At 36.0% G+C, this 19,145-nt stretch overlaps 1 long non-coding RNA gene across 1 annotated transcript in view; it reads left to right on the top strand.

Annotated features, from left to right (window-relative positions):
• Positions 1–14,849, top strand: part of LOC108403722 (uncharacterized) — a 116,571-nt gene extending 101,722 nt beyond the window's left edge. The window contains exons 5-6 of the long non-coding RNA XR_012121548.1: positions 5,130–5,207; positions 14,722–14,849. This is a non-coding gene — a long non-coding RNA (uncharacterized lncRNA). The remainder of the gene's footprint in view (positions 1–5,129; positions 5,208–14,721) is intronic.
• The last annotated feature ends 4,296 nt before the right edge of the window (positions 14,850–19,145 follow it).

The following is a 19,145-nucleotide window of genomic DNA, read 5'->3' as shown; positions in this document are numbered from 1 at the left end:
TGTTAATGAGAATATGGAAGAACCAAAATTTTCCTATACCAATGGGGTGGTAATGTAAATTGATACACCCACATTGGAAAACTGTCTCACAGTAGCTATTAAGTAGATCCAGCAATTCATTCTTGGGTATTTATTCAATAGGGCATACATGTGGTGCACTGAAAGATACGCTCATAGCAGCATCACTCATTAGAGCCCCAAACTGAAAATCTAAATATCTGTATGTGATAGAATGGATACGTAAATTAGGTATATTCATAAAATGGAATACAAAGCAGGAAAAGAGACGTACTGACTACTCTTATGTACAACCACATGGATAAATCTCATGTGAGTAAAAGAAGTTGAACACAGAAGGCATCCATACCACAATTTCAGTTATATAAAGTTTGAAAACAGGCAAATCTATGGTATTAAAAGTCAAGAGTGATTTCCTTTTGGGAAAAAGGAAGGAGGGAATAGTGATCGGAAGGGGCCAGATGGGGCGTTGGGGTGCTGGTCATATTCAATTTCATGCCCCACTGGTGGTTACATGATGTGTTCACTTTGTGATAATTCATTGAGCTCTACACTTATGATTTGTGCACCTCTCTGTATCCATTTTACACTTCAATAGAAAAGGGAGTTTCTTTAAAAAACAATTTTTAGAAAACCTAGCTATAAGAAGACAAAGAGGTGGGTCAGAAATATAAAGAACACTGGTTTTGAGTCTATTTGTATCCTTCCTACATTATGATGCTGAACAAATCTGATTTCCTTGTGCCTCAATTTCTTCATTATGAAATAGGAATAATATTATAATACAAAGGACTGTTATGAATGTCAAAAGAGAGGTGTGTAAATATGCTTTGAAAATGGTATACTTTTGAATGGTATGCTTTTGAAAATGGTTATACTAACAGACATGTATTAAATGAGAAAAAAATTTCAAGGCAAATTTTCCTTCATAAATTGTTTTCTTTCAAGAAATCATACAACCTCCAACTGAGAATCAGGTAACAGATACCTTCCATACCATTTAATCCTCATGAGTCACCAGCAGATGGACTATATAGCCGCACAGATATGTGAGTCTATGAGATAAATTTAGAAGATTTTCATGGTAACAAAATATTGGTATCTTAACTTGACTAACTTGTCTCAATGGACAAGTATAGGAAAGGTTCTTACTTTTAATCTGGATGTCTCAGTTACAACTATTTCAGTTGCAAATAACAGAAACCAACTCAAGCTAATTTAAGCAATAAAGAATGTGGCGATATCTCACAGACCGCAAGGGCTTCTGGAATCAGAAACTACTCAACCTTGAAGAACCAGTCAGAGCTTGCTCTTGTCTCAGCCCTGCTTCTTTAAGGATATCTGCTTCATTCTTCTCTCACAATAAACTGGCTCTCTTTTCTACCCAGGGCACATTATGGAGAAGGATGGTCCTGAAACAGTTCTGAATTAACAGCCTTTCCTCTTTCCCACTTTCCATCAGCCTAGCCTGATGGGCAGTTTCTCAGCCTCATATCAAATTTCCCAGGAGAAAACCAATTTGACCTGGCTTAGCAAGAGTGCTCACCATGGTTTGGTCAGCTGGTCAGTGGTACAGTGGTTAGTACACATACTGTCTGTTGGGGGACCACCCCACTGGGTCAAGGATAAAATTATAAGCTAGGAAGACATCCATAAAAACTTTTGCTTCAATTTCCTATAGATTTTAACTGTAGTTGTTACATCAGTCAAGTTGGCTGCCTTTTGTCTTTCCTGTTTGAGAGTTGTTCCCATAACCCTGCTGAGAATAGATGCCAAACCATGTGATCCTTGATACCTAGGTGACATACAGCTGACTGGGCCAGACAGTTCTGATCTGTTACAGGCCAACTATAGACTTGGAAGACCCTGGAAGGCTGATGCTGGAGTAGCCATGCTAAGACAAATGTAGGCGAGGGGAAACTTTCCTACACTTAGAGAGACAGAAGCAACTGGATGGAGAAATGGAAAAAAGAGAGACCATGCCAGCTTGTAGAAAAGGACATTGACTGGTTTTCTGACCTGCCAATTCCCAAGTATTAATTAACAAACTGCAATTGGGTTCCATGAAATCACCCTCTCTGCTTGTTATAGATACCTATCTAACAAAGCCAACTTGAGTAGACTTACGTTCACTGTAACCAGAGGCTCTGAATGAACTTGAAAACATCAATGCTCAGTGAGTGTTTTTCTACCCCAAAAGACAGGAAGTTTTTTTGTTTTAAGCTCTGGTCATAGCTACACGAAACCAATGGCTACTTTTTAGATTCTTCCAACAAGACATTACTTAATGCCTACCAAGTTTAACACAAAAAGCATTAACTAAGAGATATGACACGTGGTCTTAGCCTCAGGGACTACAATCCAGTTGAAAAGAAAATACATAACACACCTAAAACAATGAAAGACTAGCATAAAACAATATATAATTAAGTATTATATTGCATGGCACAAAACATTACTACTGTAGTTTGGGAAAGAGAGGGAGATCCTTGAGGTTGTAATGGGCAGAGATGAGAGAGGATGGGGAGGGACTCCATAGTGAGCAAACCAGCAGGAGGGTTCATGTCGCTAATTGGTAGGAAATTTGCTTAAAAATAGTTCTCTTATTTTTGATTACTGGCTTCTAGTTGGTGGTGAGTTCTCTTTACTGTTGGGAAATTATAAAAGCACACTGCTTTAATCGAAGTTGTTCTTCTCTATAATCTTACAGCATTTTCAATGCACAACCTACTTTTACTCACTTCAGCTTGACAAAAGGATATGAGATTTCCTGGGGCCAATTAGTTATTTGTCCTACTGGAGGACATATTTTGCAACATTGACAATCATGTCTAAAACTCAAGTTAGTTATTGTATGTTGTCCTGTGAGATGGTGATTAGTAGGAAACAAATCATAATACAGTCATCTAAATATGAACAAATGTGTATATCCATGTAGTAACTGAAAATTCACAAAATGCTTTACTTAATAATATATCATCCTACACTAAGTAAACAGAAGTAACGCTAGGAAGTTACAGTAAAAGAAGAGTGTTATAGTAGTTGTATAAAATCTTCTAATACACACACACAAAAATTACCAGGAAAAGGAAACAAAAAAAATATAGGTGCTTTTTTGACTTAGTATTGTAAAATTATTATTATCATTCTAGAATTGACCTATATAATTCATCAATGACTTTTATTTGGTGCTACCTTGTCATAGATTGCATGAACTTAGTATTAACAAAACTATCAAAATAGTTGTACTATGTGGGGAGATGACTACTATATATGGTTTGAAAATTATATTTAATCTATTGTTGATTACCAATTGAGTTCCAAAATAACACAATGAAAACTATGCTTTAAAAGGTGGCTCTTCCCCCACCCCCATAACTATTGACTGTGTCAAACTTAACCTTGAAGTATAGCAATAAATATGTGATTCTATCTAGAGAATTTTCACAATCCATTCTATCCATTCTGTATATTTTTTAAGTGGTATTCTGAAAAGGATATTTTCTTTTCGTCTTTAGTGACTGACTTGATCTTTATACCTCAAAGATACTTAATGAGCTATTAGGTATTTTTTAGAAAATTATAAGTATATGTACTCTGTATCTCTTTATTCTGGAATGAACACATATTGAAGATTTACCAGTTCATTAATAAGAGGACCAGTGAGATGGTAAGGCTTGTCCAAAATGTATCTCTTTAATATTTAAAAGTAGTTCTAATACAACTGTGTCCATACCTTCATGAAAGTAATTTGAAATTATATTCTATTATTTTTCTAATGTCACATTTTAAAGATATATTGCTGGCAGAAATAGGATATCAAGAAAACTGAAAACATATTTAAATTAAAATGTTACTTTAAAATAGTAATGATTTTGTCTTACATTATTTTTAGAAGTGCTTTTTAGAAATCATCTTATGCAATAGGCTTAAAATGAAAGTACCCAGAGAGTGCTTTCAAAACACAACTCAAAAGCAGAGCAAGGTGAAAATGTAGTATAAAACTGCAGTTTGGACTTTATGTTTTGCAATTAACTTGGCAATAAAATGTTCAAAGAAAGAATTGTACTTGGCAAGTTTCCCAATCTGGAAATAGCCCAATCTTGGACAAAAAATAGGGATCTAGGGGAATGAAACCAGCATGTATTAAGCTTCTATGCTATGCCAGGCATTCACATAATTATCTCATAGTAATCCTTGCTCTACAAAGTATGATCTCCCTCTTATGTAGCAGAAAATGGACTTCATAGCAGCTAAACAACTTGCTCAAGGAGTTCCAGCTATTGGTTGCTGGACCCCATTTATGATCTTGTACATTCACAGGTTTCTCTTGTTCCTTCAGTGGCTACTTTACTTGGAACCATGTCAACTGATGATTAGGGTAAATTTAAAAAAACCCTCAGATTCTCAGGATAGGAACTTCTTTTTTGTAAACAAGGGAAACTGAAAAATATCTTTCCTATGAAATTATTCAACATTATTAAAACAGTTTCTGCAAGTGATTTTTCTTTTAAGAGTCTATGTCATAGAAAAAAAGGGGGACTGTTTTAAATTGAAAGCACATGAAGAGATTAATGGAGTCCAGGACATGCTGCCCCAAAATATGGAAGACTTTTTCCTTTCCTAGAAGATATAACAAACAAATGCAATACATAAAATGTTATTGGATCCTGGTTAGGAAAAAACAGATATAAGAGGTATTCTTGAGACAACTGGGGAAAAATTGAGTAAGAACTGGATATTAGATGATAGTATTGGATTAGTTAGTAATTTTCTTGGGTATGATAATGGCTTTATAGTTATGTAGGAGAAGCTTCCTTTTCTTATGGATATATAGTGAAGTACTTAAGGATTAAGTATTATGATAACTGCAACTTATATTTAAATGATTCAGCAACAATAGAAAATATGTGTAAATAGATCATTGGAGCATGATGAAATAAATAGGGTAAAATGACAGTTGTTGGATCTAGGTGGAAAGTATTCAGACACTTTTTGTAATTTTCTTTCAATTTCTCTCTATGTATGAGTGTACTCAGAATAAAAAGTTTGGGAGACAAAAACCTGGTCTGTAAGCTTCTGCTTAACCTCAGTTTTTTTTGTTTTTTAAGGACACTATAAACTATGCAAATTAAGAAGATGAACTTGGATCAACTGTCCTACAAATTCAAGTTAGTTTCATTCAAAATGTGAGTTTCCTCCATCTGTTGAGTATCTACCCAGTTGAGAATATTCTGTTTGTGTACTGCTGATTTAAAAGTGATGTAGAAGACAAGGATCCCATGTTTGGGATTAGGATTAGCACATGTTAAGAAATTAGGATAATAAAATCATCAACAAGTGCTGGAGAATTTAGAGTAATGGGAGATCTCTCACAACTGCAGTAATCTTGGGCTATCCTTTTAAAATGGGGAAGATTTTAAAAGGAAGAAGTAAAAAATTACAGTTAAGTGGATCAAAATGAAGAAAGACATGGAAGTAAGAATAACTTTAGCATATTTTATGTATCAAAGATATATATAACTGTCATCCAAACTTCAGATTACTAGGAGATAATTGCTATTTCTTGACTGCATTGGTATATAATTCCAGACGAAAAGTATGAAATGTGGTCTGTGCAACTGTAAATGCATGATATCCTTTAGGTTTTTCTGAATATTGAAAATAGCTCTCAGGTTCCCTTGATTACTTTTTAGCACCATGAGAGGTATGGAGACTTTAAACTGCCAGCTACTAATATAGGGCCTGGTAAGTTTAATTGCTAGTAGGTATTAGGTCCTTTAGGTGTGAGGAGATGATGGTCTGGACTAATACAGTAGACAGTGGCAGCCTGCTGTAAAGGCTAATCTGGACCCTTTCCATGATGGGCTTCCATAGATGAGGAAAATAAACAGATAATCTTTTGCACATTGTACACCTCTAGGCAGGTCATGGCACCTTTGAAGTCATTCTCAAAAGTATGATCTCTGGTTCTTATAAACATCATCTCAGTCAATTATAGTGACATTCATTTTCACATAAACTGAGGCCTACTTGATACCTACTGAGTTTTTAAGGGTTATGAAGTTTAGTTTATTCATAAACTAAAATTAGTGATTTGTTAGAATTCAATGAGGACTAACTCAGTGTTCTAGGAAGTCAGGATGCATGCAAATCTGCTATAGCACATGTGCATATATGGTTAGGTGAAATTCCTGTAATTTTCAGAAAGGAAATTGTCAGTACTTCATCAGTATTATTTTAGGTTGGTTATGACTTTTAAAAGTTGCTATTCTTATGTTCCAGGCTCAGTTAAACTTCATCATTATCAGTTTGCTCCAATAGTATATATTTGCATTAGTCATGTTTTAGCATGGAATTTTCCAATATTTAGACTTTAGGATATGGACACATTGTTCAAACAATAAATAAACAACTCTAGAATTACAAAAATGGATGTATACATAATCTTCTCAAATTTTCCTATGGAATGATACTTCATTGTTATCCCCAACTCTTTTTCCCTTGAAAAATGAGAGTGTGTAAGTAGGAAAGCATAGACTGTTTTAGAATTTTCTCTTCTGCCTAAAGGTGTCATTGGCAAAAATAGCTTGAGACCAACTGCTGTATTCCAATGACCCGCTATTAATAAATACCCAAACCTTTTCTTTTTCTGGACAAAACAGTAGTCTGAATTATACAGGGTAAATTTGACAAATATAGTTGCCCCTTGAACAACCTGGGGGTTAAGGGTGCTGACACCCTTGTGCAGTCAAAAATCTGCATATAGCTTTTGACTCCCCCAAAACTTAATTACTAAGCCTGCTGTTGACCAGAAACCTATGATAACATATATAGTCTATTAACACATATTTTGTATATGTATTATCTACTGAATTCTTACAGTAATATAAGCTAAAGAAGAGAAATTTCTTTTCAATTTGTCACAAAAAATCCATGAATAAGTGGACTTGTGCAGTTCAAACCCATGTTGTTCAAGGATCAACTGTTTTATGATCTATTAAAACATCCATCTATTTACATTCTTTAAGTAGAATATAAAATTATTTATTTGAGAGGCAAGATACTTGATGGCATCCAGATGACAGAATTTTCCTAAAAGGATTGTTTTAATGATTAATCATTCAAAGAATAAACCCTTTAAAGTAATGTAAAAATTATTTGCTATAGTGGTAGTTAGAAGTGACAATATGATCTATTTAGGATGCAAGTGATGACTTAATTTTTCGGAGTAGCAACTGTTTAAAAGTATTAAATTGTAATTTTATATCTGGTCATACATATTACATGAATATATAAATATATATAAGTATTAATTACTACATTCATATAATGAATAAAATGGTAAAATGACTTTTTTCTTTCATTATGCATTTTAAGATACCCAAACTCCAGAATATTCTTTTTTTTTTCAAAGTCAAAAATTTGTGACAGCTTTACTGAGGTATAATCAACAAATAAAAATTGTACATATTTAATGAGCACAACTTACTGTTTGATATATATGCATTATGAAATGATCACCATAACCAATCTAATTAATTTATCCATCACCTAGCATTGTTACCAATTTCTTGTGTGTGTGTATGTGATCAGAACACTCAAGTTCTACCCTTTTAGCAAATTTCAAGTATTCAATAAGAGTACTGTTAACTTACAGTCACCATGCTGTGCCTTAGATCTCCAGACTACTCATTTTATAACTGAAAGTTTGTATTCTTTGACCAATATCTCCTTTATTTCCATGTAGGGTAACCTCCAGAAAATTCTTTGCTCTGGAACAGGTTACAATTAAAATTCAGGATGAGTTTTTTGTAATCTGTTTTATGTAATCTGAGTATAAAACTGTTCATACAGTTATAAGGATGGGCCCTAAAAGATGCTGTTGATAGGCTGATTGGTCTAAAACTGGCAATCCAAGGGTGTGTTTGGCTCAGGCACCTTTTTTTTAAATTAATTAAATTAATTCTTAATGTTGAAAAGCTAAGAAATGTACATAAAAATCCAGAAATGAAGTTTTTCTTTGAAGAAAAAATAAAGAAGGAATGCTTTTACCACACAGCCCTATATTCATTACTCAGCCAGAGCTGTGAGTCAGCAGCCCATTAGCTGGGTACCTGTTGTTCCCTGCCACTGATACTGAGGATCAATTGCCATTTGATTTCATGCTAGTACTGGGTGTATTTTCATACTCACCTGCTTCATTCATTTTCTTCTTGGCATCTCTAGTCATTTGATATCTGAGATAACTTATAGAAGCCTTGGGATATTTATAGAGTTTTACCTCCTGTATTATCATGTAGGCCTCAGTCCCATGTAAGAGTGGGAGGGGGTTCCAATTTCAGAATGCTATCCCTGTATCTTTAAGAAAATCTAACTAAAGTTGATTCCTATTCAAGTATAATTTCATTTGTTAGATAATGATATTGTGCTTAGTTAAACATGTATTGGCTTAGCATTTCTCGAGCTATGTTCTGTGGAACTCCAGAAAATGGTTACTGCAGAATAAATAAGCACTTATCTGGTCAATTGAGGCTGGATAACACTGAATAGATAAGTCCTCTCCTGATTCTTAATGCATAGAAGCATATTGAAGGTGTTGAGAAGACCTGAAGCAACTTCATTTAATGGTTAGTCAAATACACTTATTTGGCAGAAGAATATTTCTTTCTCTGAAAAATTATTCTCTGAAAAATCTTCACTTGGAAAATGACTCAGCCATCCATCCCTCCATCCATTCATTCAATAAATATATATTGAATACTTCCTATATGCTAAACTCAGTGAATAAGACAAAGTTGACCATGATCAATATTTTCACATTATATGTGCCCCTCACTTCTCATGATGGCTGTTTCAGGGCATTAGCTGCACTATTTTTTGTTTTGCCACTGATGGTAACTTTATTAATGGAGAGAAAGAAAAAGTCGGAAGGAAGCAATGACAAAAATTGAGAGAAAGAAAAAGTTGGAAAGAAGCAATGACAAGAATGGTTAGTAAAGGGGAATTATAAAGAAGACAGAATGGGGAAATTGTGTTGCCTTGAGGGGCAATAACTTGAGCAAGCTTTAGGGAAAAGAAATCTTATTTGGGGCATATGTTAGTATGCTTTTGTTTGCAAGTAATAGAAAATTCAACCAAAGAGACACATCTGATAAGGAAAATTATTATCTCACTTGATGAGAAATTCAAGGATAGTGTGATTCCTGGGTTGCTTAATTCAATAGCTTGACATCATCAATGATTAAGATCCTTTCCACAGTTCTTTGGTTTCATGCAAACTAAGTTGGCCTTTGTGGTCACAAGATGGCTGCCACAGCTCCAAGCATCACATCCTTACAAAATAATAATAATAGCTAAAATTCACATAGCATTTTTGATAAGCCAGACACTGTTCTAAGCACTTCACATATATTAATTCCTTTGCTCCTTACAACAACTCCATGAGTTGATTCTATATCTCCAATTTACAGGTAAGAAAACCGAGGTACAAGGAAGTTAAGTAACTTGCTCAAAGTCACCTAACTACTGAGTGGCATCAATAAGATACAAATGCAGGCAGTCTGGCTTTAAGAAAGGAAGAGAGTACCATTCTCACAGTCCTTTATAAGAGTGAGGGAAACTCTTTAGAACCCCCTACTTCCTAGGCATTTCCCCTCAAGTGTCATTAGTCTGATTTGTATTACATGCACATTCCTAAACCTATCACCCAAAATGGGGGATGAAATTATCATAGTTTGGACTAATTAAGATTAATCTCTGGGGCTTAAGAGTAACTAAACTTTCCCTCTTACCTCAACTAAATGAACTTCTATAACAGGATACAATATCAAGGTGGGGAGGCCTAGGGGTGGCAGCCAACAGTGTCTGCTGCAGACTGAAGTGTCATGGGACCTTGAAATGGACAGAGCCAGTAGGGGCTGATGCTCCATACTTGAAGCTCAGATGCACTGAGGCAGTAATTGGAGTCATAAGAGTAGGGCACATTTCTGAGGAAGATGGTATAGAAATAAGAGGGCTAATGAAATTTGAATAAATTGAGGGTAGGGATGGTTGAAGAAATATAGGCAAAATGTTGAGAATTGTGTGAGTTATGTGGTAAGTACATAGGTTCATTCTATAATAATATCACTCTCTATTTTTGTGTGTCTGAAAATTTCCCTACTAAAATTTTTTGAAAAACAATACAAAAAACAACCATAGAGCCTTTGGAAACTCTCCATCACTATGAAGGAGCTTCCTGACCTTTCTTCTCCAGCCCCTCAGCAACCTTACACCGTAACCCTTGTCAAAGGTTTGAACCCACTCCTGTGCATTGAGACAAGTTGTGATTGCAGGCAGGGAGACCATAAGAAGACCTAGTTTGGCCTTCTCACTCGTTCAGTTTACAGCCATTCTGCTGTGGGTCTGCTTTGGTTTTTCTGATGGGACTCCCTGGCTTCCTCCCCCATCACCATTTCTATTTGACCTCGGAGTCTGAATTTCTCAACCCTGAGCTCCAATCTTCTGTGGCCAGGTTTGGATAAGATACCTGCTGTTGAGATAAGGCCAGTTATCTGATTGCTGGGATCTCTGCTATTTGCCAGAATGTAAGAACATTAAATGTGGGCCTTATTATGAAACCTTTTAAAATAATAGCACTCAAGTCCCACATGTCCCTTTCACCATGAATTTTTTATCCAAGAGTTTTCTTAAAACTCTATCCCTGCATCTTTGTTGATAGAATAATCAAGCTGTAGCTTTACTCCTGTGTCCATCTCCTTCAGGTCTGCTCTATCCAGAAAGTTTGCTTAGGTTCTCAAAGATCAGCATTCATGCACAACTTTAATAAGAGAAGAAAAAGGACTGTCAGACAGATAAACCGGAAGAGAGTCATTGCAAATATGGAAGAAAAATAAGCAAAAAGTAGGACAGTTTCCTTTAGGTTTTTGAAGCATGAGCAAAGCACCATATTGCATAAGTGAATGGTGGTGCTCTGAAGAGCAAAAGCTTTAGAGTTGGCAGAAATGTATAGTTTATTGCAAGAAGAAAAGAAAGCACAACAAAGCAAAAGAACAATGTAAATTAACTTGGGCATAAATGTTAAACTGCTTACATAAATGGCTGATGTTAGAGTTTTCCATAGCCAAGCGTATTTAAACATTTTGTAGTTTTGCAGCATTTATATAGTTGGGTTCCAAGTAAAAAGTGTTTCTGATACCACCCACTGTTTTGTAACCATAATCTCAATCATCTCATGTACATGACACTTACTTTAAAACACAAAGGAGCATCTGGCTCTGAGGTGGCCTGCTGTGGCCTCCAAGGCTGTGGGGATTGCATGCAGGATGGCGATAGCTTGATCAGCTTCCTCTCTTAGGAGGAAGTGGGGGTGGGGGCCTGGCCTGGCCTTGGTGAGGTGGCACTGAGGAGAGGGAAGACATCCAGTGAACTATTCAAGCTCCCCCAAATTCAATTCCATGAATACTTACTGAGCATCTACGGTGTACAATGTGCAACAAAGGAAGTAATTTCCTTGCTGAACTGGAGAGTATTGTCTCAGCAGGGGTTATTTATTACTCCATAATATTTGGCAAAGGTTCCTTTTGGTGAACCTAGTAGATTCCTTCTCAGAATAATGTTTTTAAATACATAAAATATTACCAATGGCATTTTCACATAACTAGAACAAAGAATCTTAAAATTTGTTATGAAGCTATAAAAGACCCAAATAGCCAAATCAATCTTGAGAAAGAAGAACAAAGCTGAAGGTATCACACTCTCTGATTTCAAACTCTACAACTACACAGCTGTAGTGATGAAAACAGTATGATTTTGGCACAAAAACAGACACACAGATCAATGGAACAGAATAGAAAGCCCAGAAATAAACCTACACTTCTGTGGTCAATCTACAACAAAAAAGGCAAGAATATACAATGGGGAACAGACAGTCTCCTCATTAAATGGTGTGGGAAAACTGGACAACTAAATGAGAAAGAATTAAACTGGACCACTTCATTATACCATACACAAAAATTAACTTAAAATGGATTAAAGACCTAAATCTAAGACCCGAAACCATAAGATTCCTAAAAGAAAGCATAGAAGTAAACTCTTGCATGTTGACCTCAGCAATTTTTTTCTGCATGTCTCCCAAGGCAAGGGAAACAACAGCAAAAGTAAACAAGTGGGACTATATTGAACTAAAAGGCTTCTGCACAGCAAAGGAAACCATCAACAAAATGAAAAGGCAACTCCCTGAATGGAGGATGTATTTGCAAATGATATATCCAATAAGGGGTTAATATTCAAAATATATAAAGAATTAATACAACTCAACACCAAAAAAAACCCAAATAATCTGATTCTAAAATGGGCAGAGGACTTGAATAAATATTTTTCCAAAGAAGACAGACAGATGGCCAACAGACACATGAAAAGATACTCAACATCACTAATCATCAGGGAAATGCAAATCAAAACCACAGTGAGATACCACCTCACACCTGTCAGATTGGCAGTTTCAAAAAATAACAAGTTAAGAAATAGCAAGTGTTGATGAAGATGTGGAGAAAAGGGAACCCTGGTGCACTGTTGGTAGGAATGTAAACTGATGCAGCCACTATAGAAAACAGTATGGAGTTCCTCAAAAAATTAATAATAGAAATACCATATGATCCAGTAATACCACTTCTGGGTATTTAGCTGAAGAAAATGAAAACACTAATTTGAAAAGATTTATGTACCTCTATGTTTATTGCAACACTATTTACAATAGCCAAGATATGGAAGCAACCTAAGTGTCCATCAATAGTTGAATGCTTAAAGAATGTGATACATATATGTATCTATATATCACACAATGGAATACTACCCACCCATTTAAAAGAATGAAATCTTGCCATTCTCAGTAACATAGATGGACCTAGAGGGCATTAATTATGCTAAGTGAAATGAGTCAGACAAAGACAAATACTGTATGATTTCACTTACATGTAGAATCTAAAAAACAAAACAAATGAACAAACAAAACCCAGAAACAACTCATAAATACAGAGGACGAACTGGTGGTTGCCACAGGGAGGGGGATAGGTGAAGGAGATCAAGAGGTACAAACTTCCACTCATAAAATAGATCAGTCACAGGGATGAATGGTACAGCATAGGGAATACAGTCAATAATATCGTAATAACTTTGTATGGTGACAGATGGTAACTATACCCATTGTGCTGAGCATTTTATAATGTATATAAATGTTGAATCACTATGTTGTACACTTGAAATTAGTGCACTTCAATAAAATTTAAAATTCAATAAAAATTAAAAAAATAAATACATAAAGTTAATAAGATTTCAAAGGAAACCAATTTATTGAAATAGTTACCAAACTATGAAAAAACAAGCAAATTTGTGATACAGCAATATATATGCTTCTTTGTGAATGCTTTAAATAACAAGAACTAGTGTGAGTCTAATAATTCCTGTAATTTCAAAATGGTGTTAAGTGTAAAGAATATTTCGAGACATCTGCAACAACTTTAATGTGATAAAAAAAAATCAGTATTTTACCTTGGTGATAAAATCACAGGTATTGCTTAGTGCTACTATGGTTTGTTGTCAACATTCATAGGAAAGAAATGCTAAATGTTAGTTAGAGACTGGTAAAAATAAATGTGTAATTTTTTTTCCCATCGCAGTTCATAAGCTTATGAATTCAATCTCCATGGAGTCTGTGGATCCTGAGTTAAGAACATCTCATCCTCTGTGTGTGTACATTATGTTCCTGTGCATGCATGCATATGCTTACACAGTCCTTCAAAGAGGGTAGAATGTTGGAACAATAAATTACCTAAATAATTAAAATGTGATGTGTACTAGGTTAAGTGCTCAAGATTGGAGAAGCAGAGCTCTCTGGAGATGCAGTAGGGAGAGGAATTAAGAAAAGACTTAGAAAGAGGTAAAGGGGAACAAAAGAGAGTAGAGATAAGAGAGGCAGGCATTTTCCTGTGGAGTCACCCTTTTCTTCCCATCCTCCTCCTCTCTAGTTCTTTGAACTAACTAAAGCTGGCTTACCTTTGGAGCTAGTCTTAGATGGAGCATGATTTTAGAGCAGTTCTCAATTGGTTTGGTCTCAGGATACCTCTGCACTCCTACAAATTACTGAGTCCCCAAAGAACTTTTGTCTGTGTGGGTTATATCTATAAACATTTATTATGCTAGATATTAAAATTGAGAAATTTAAAAATGTTGATTCATAAAAAACAAACCCATTATGTGTTCACATAAATAGCATTTTTTTTTCAGTGAAACTATATTTTCTTAGACAACAAAAATATTAGTGAGGAAAGAGACATTGTCTTATGCTTTTGCAAACCTCTTTAATTTCTGGTTTAATAGAAGACAGATGGAATCTGCACCTGTTTTTGCATTCGGTATGTTGCATAGCGCATTTTATATAGCCTCTGGAAAGCTCAACTGTATTCTTGTGAAAAAATGAGAGTGAAATAGGTAAATTATGAAAGTAAGGTAAATAAAAGTAGATTTGACCTTGTGGACCCTCAGGGGTCCTCAGACCATATTTTGAGAACTGTTGGGGCTTCTAATGTTTTTGTTTCATGACTCAAATTTTCTTTAGCTACAGAAAAAGACTTAATTCTATAACTGAAAATAAATGTTATCAAATATAATTATGTGTGTGCTGTCAATCTCTTGTCCCTCCAGATGTCCAGATGTACCTCCACCTTCGGCTCTCCTGCTCTGTGATCTGTACAGACAATATCAACAGGCTGCAGCTGGGTTTGGCCAATGGGTAGCACCAGAAGGAGATCAAAGGGAGGGAGGAGAGTGAGATTTGAGGTATTTTCTCACTGGTTGAAGTGGGCTTGCTTTGAATTTCACCAAGGGTCAGAGTTCTTGTCACAGGATCCTCTGCATACAACCCTCTCTATCTACAGGTTTTTACAAGTCCTTCCTATCCTCATCCCTTCAGGCACTGGGGTAATAACATGCCTCTCTACTACTAGCCTGAAGGGATCAGACTTTATGATCTATGTCTGTCATACCCACACCTTTGAAAATAATCCTTTTATTACACTGTTCTCAAAATCTCTAATTTGAGCACACCAACCTTTTCTTGCTGAACTCTGACTAGGCAAGCTATGAGAGTTATATGACCTTAATTAAGGATAAACTTCAGTTAAAGTATTATCAATGGCATCAGATCCACTTCATTTTATGGAAGTTAGAAAGCTCTAAAGTCCAGTGCCTCAGAGCCAAGGTCTTCAGTGGCTCGAGAAAGTGGCCTGGGTGCGTCAAGACCTGCTGGTGTCTGCAAAGACTTCTTGGTTTCACCTCTGAGTTTATTTCCATTTGCACATAGATACAACAGAAATGTAGCTGCAAAAGTGTTTATAAATGCTAATGTGGCTATGCTTCTGGGCAACAGTGTGCCAATTTCAGGCAATGATCAGCCTAAGTCAGTGGTTCTCAAAGTGTGGTCCCTGGACCTCCAGCAGCAGCAGCACAACAGACACCAGAGAACTTGCCAGAAATGCTCCATCTGAGACCTACTGATCAGAGATTCTAGGAGTGGAGCTAGCAATCCATGTTTTAACAAGCCCTTCAAGGATTCCAATGCTTGGTAAAGTTTGATAACATTAACTCTAAGCAACTCATGACATCACAGACCCCTAATTCCCTTTCTCTCTTGCAGCAAGGAGTGCTCATGTGATTCCCTCACATCCTTCGGCCTTCAACTTGGGCATCTTTTCTGATTGCAGGAACCATCCTGCAATCTTGGGGCAACAAGATAGTTGCCGAAGCCCTGACCCTGACATCACTCTTGACTCCAAACTTCTTACACCCATCAGTTATTTAAGCCATTCTTTAGGATTGCTGTTAGTCATAGTCAAAAATACTTCTAACTAATATGATGTGTTTTTTTCAATGGAATATTATTCAGCCATAAAAAGAAAAGAAATTCTGCTATTTGCAACAACATGGATGGAACTAGAGGGTATTATGCTCAGTGAAATAAGCCAGGCAGAGAAAAACAAACACCATATAATTTCACTTATTTATGGAATACAAAAACAAAGCAAAACAGAAGGAACAAAACAACAACAGACTCATAGACACTGAGAAGTGACTAGTGGTTACCAAGGTGGGGTGGGAGTGGGTGGGGGTTGGGGAGAAGGGGAAGGAGACTGTTGAACCACCATGATGTACATTTGATCAAATTAAAAAAAGGATGTTTTTTTAAAAAAAGATTTTTCTTCTAATGATGGTAAGAATTTTAAATAATATTTTACTGAAGTATTAAATAATAGAGTAGAGAGCAAAGTTCTCTTGGATTTTTAAGATAATTTTTGCATGTGTGGCCCAATTCTTGCTAAATCTCCAGATACCTTGGGATAAAAGTGCCTTAGTGCTAACAACTCCTCTGGAACTGTTCGAGAAACAATTTTAAGAGAAACTATATGTGGTTTCATGAAAGTCAGGGTTGAATATTTCTAAGAAAGTAGTAATGGTCAATGAAAGGGAAAACTTGTTACCTACTCTACTCACAACACTTCTGACACCAAATGTGCTGGTTGTTTTTCCCACATGAAACAGTTCTGACATTAACTACTTGGAGTTAGCGTGGCTCCTGCAGGCTTAAGGGCTTAGTCCCACAAGACTGCCCCTTACTTCAGAGACCATCACAAGTCCCAAGTTGTGACCTGTACTTCTGAACCAGCTCTAAATCAGGGGTTCCTGCAACTCCATCCTCAGCTTTGATAATTTGATCACAGAACTCAGGAAAGCACTTTACTTACTATTACCAGTTTATTAGAAAGGATACAATGCAGGAACAGCGAGATGGAAGAGATGGATAGGGAAGCTACGTGGGAAGGGTTGTGGAGCTTCCATGCCCTCTCTGGGTTTACCACCCTCCCAGCATCACCACGTGTTCAGCAATCTGGAGCTCTCCAAACCCAGTCATTAAGGGTTTTTATGGAGTGATCATTACATAAGCATGATTAAATCATTGGCCATTGGTGAGTAAGTCCATTTCCAGTCCCTCTCTCCTCTCCAGAGGTCAGATGTAGAGCTGAATGTTTTAACCCTCTCATTTCACGGTTGATTTCTCTAGCAACTAGCCCCCATTCTCCAAGACACTTCATTAGCATAAATTTAGGCATGTTTTAAAGGCACTTAGTATGAATAACAAAAAAATGTTCTTCTCACCCCTATCAAAGGTGACCTCAAGAAATTACTAAGGTTTTAGGAACTCTGTGCCAAGAACCAGGGATGAAGACCAAATAAATATTTATTATAATATAATATCACAGTTAATTAATTTCAAAGACAGTAGTGCCTATCATTTATCATAGTACCTGATTCACAGTGAATGCTTAATAAATATTTGTAGAGTGGAACTAGTAAATTTCTTTTTTAATGAAGAAAACAGGTTTATTAGTGGAACATTTCCATTGGTTAAGAGTGGATCAATCTGATTTAATGAGACCACTTGACGTTTAACACTGAAGCTCCTTTTCAGAGAGAGTACAGTGACCTGCATATAACAGACATACAAATTTGCTGAATGAATAAATGAAAAATTTTTTATGTGACGTATATTCCAAACCAACTATGTTATGCAGTGTATTAGGTGCTACTATGTATCATATCCCATTTAATTTTGAAATAATCATATGAAGCAGGCAGCACTGGATTGCCAAGTATGGGTTTAGGGTACCAGCAAAACTGGGGCACCCAAATTTGCTGGGAGAAAATGGATATTTGATGTGTTATTTAAAAGAACATCAGAGTACTATAGTTAACATTGAAAAAAAATCACAGCTTTTCTACATTATGTTGAATGTTGTTTCCACTTTAAATTATATATTGGGGAATGCTTTGCATTATTAAGAGCATCTAAAACTCTTCATCTGGCTCCAGAAGATGTTAAGATTCCTATTTTACACAAGACCACACAGAGGCTTAGAAAGCCTAGTTACTAGCTGAAGTCATGCACCTAATTAGTAGAAGAGCCCACTATGATGGTACTCAATGTTTATGATACATTATATGTTTATGATGTCAACACCAATTTTCCTTTCAAAATTGTGAATTTTGTTGGGCCTTCTTTATTGGTATAGTGTTTTAATGAAATAAAGCATACAATAAAGTTAATCTAAATATCTGGTTTTTAAAATTTTATCAAATGTACATCACAGTGGTTCAACAGTCCCTCCTGTCCCCTGCTCCTACCCACTTCCTCCCCCTTGGTAACCACTAGTCACTTCTCAGTGTCTATGAGTCTAATGCTGTTTTGTTCCTTCTGTTTTGCTTTGTTCTTATACTTCATAAATAAGTAAGATCATACGGTATTTGTCTTTCTCCATCTGACTTATTTCACTGAGCATAATGCCCTCTAGATCCATCCATGTTGTTGCAAATGGCAGGATTTCTTTTCTTTTTATGTCTGAATAATATTCCACTGTGTGTGCATATGTACTACATCTTCTTTATCCAGTCATCTATTGATGGACAGTTTGGTTGCTTCCATATTTTAATGATTGCAAACAGTGCAGCAATAAACATATTTTCAAATCAGAAATTCTGTTTTCTTTGGGTAAATTCCTAAGAGTAGAATTACTGGATCAAATGGTATTGCCATTTTTAGTATCTTGAGGAACTGCCATACTGCTTTCCACAGTGGCTGCACCAATTTGCAGTCCCATCAAAAGTGTAGGAGGGTTCCTATTTCTCCGCACCCTTGCCAGCATTTGTTATTTCTTGTCTTTTGGATAGTGGCTGTTCTAACCGGTGTGAGGTAATATCTCATTGTGGGTTTAATTTGCATTTCCCTGATGATTAGTGATGTGGAGCATCTTTTCATATGCCTGTTGGCCATCTTAATATTTGTTTTGATCCCTGTTGTATTCTTAGCATCTAGAACAGTATTCAATACATCTTTATATTTAGTGATTGAAAGAATAGATCGTGTGCAGTCATCAGCCCTCCTGAATGATGGTTCTGTGTATTAGTTTTGGGGTCAACTGAGAAAGTGAGAAAAAAGTCAAGCAGACTGAGAAACTTCTCTGATGCCCTTCTGAGGTTGCATAGATTCTCAAGACAAGTGTCCTTGGATGTCTCCA

This window comes from Manis javanica, chromosome 1 (genome assembly GCF_040802235.1).
Source record: "Manis javanica isolate MJ-LG chromosome 1, MJ_LKY, whole genome shotgun sequence".
Lineage (NCBI taxonomy): Eukaryota > Metazoa > Chordata > Mammalia > Pholidota > Manidae > Manis > Manis javanica.
The sequence above is the reverse complement of the archived record's forward strand: the minus strand, read 5'-3'. Positions and strand labels throughout refer to the sequence as shown.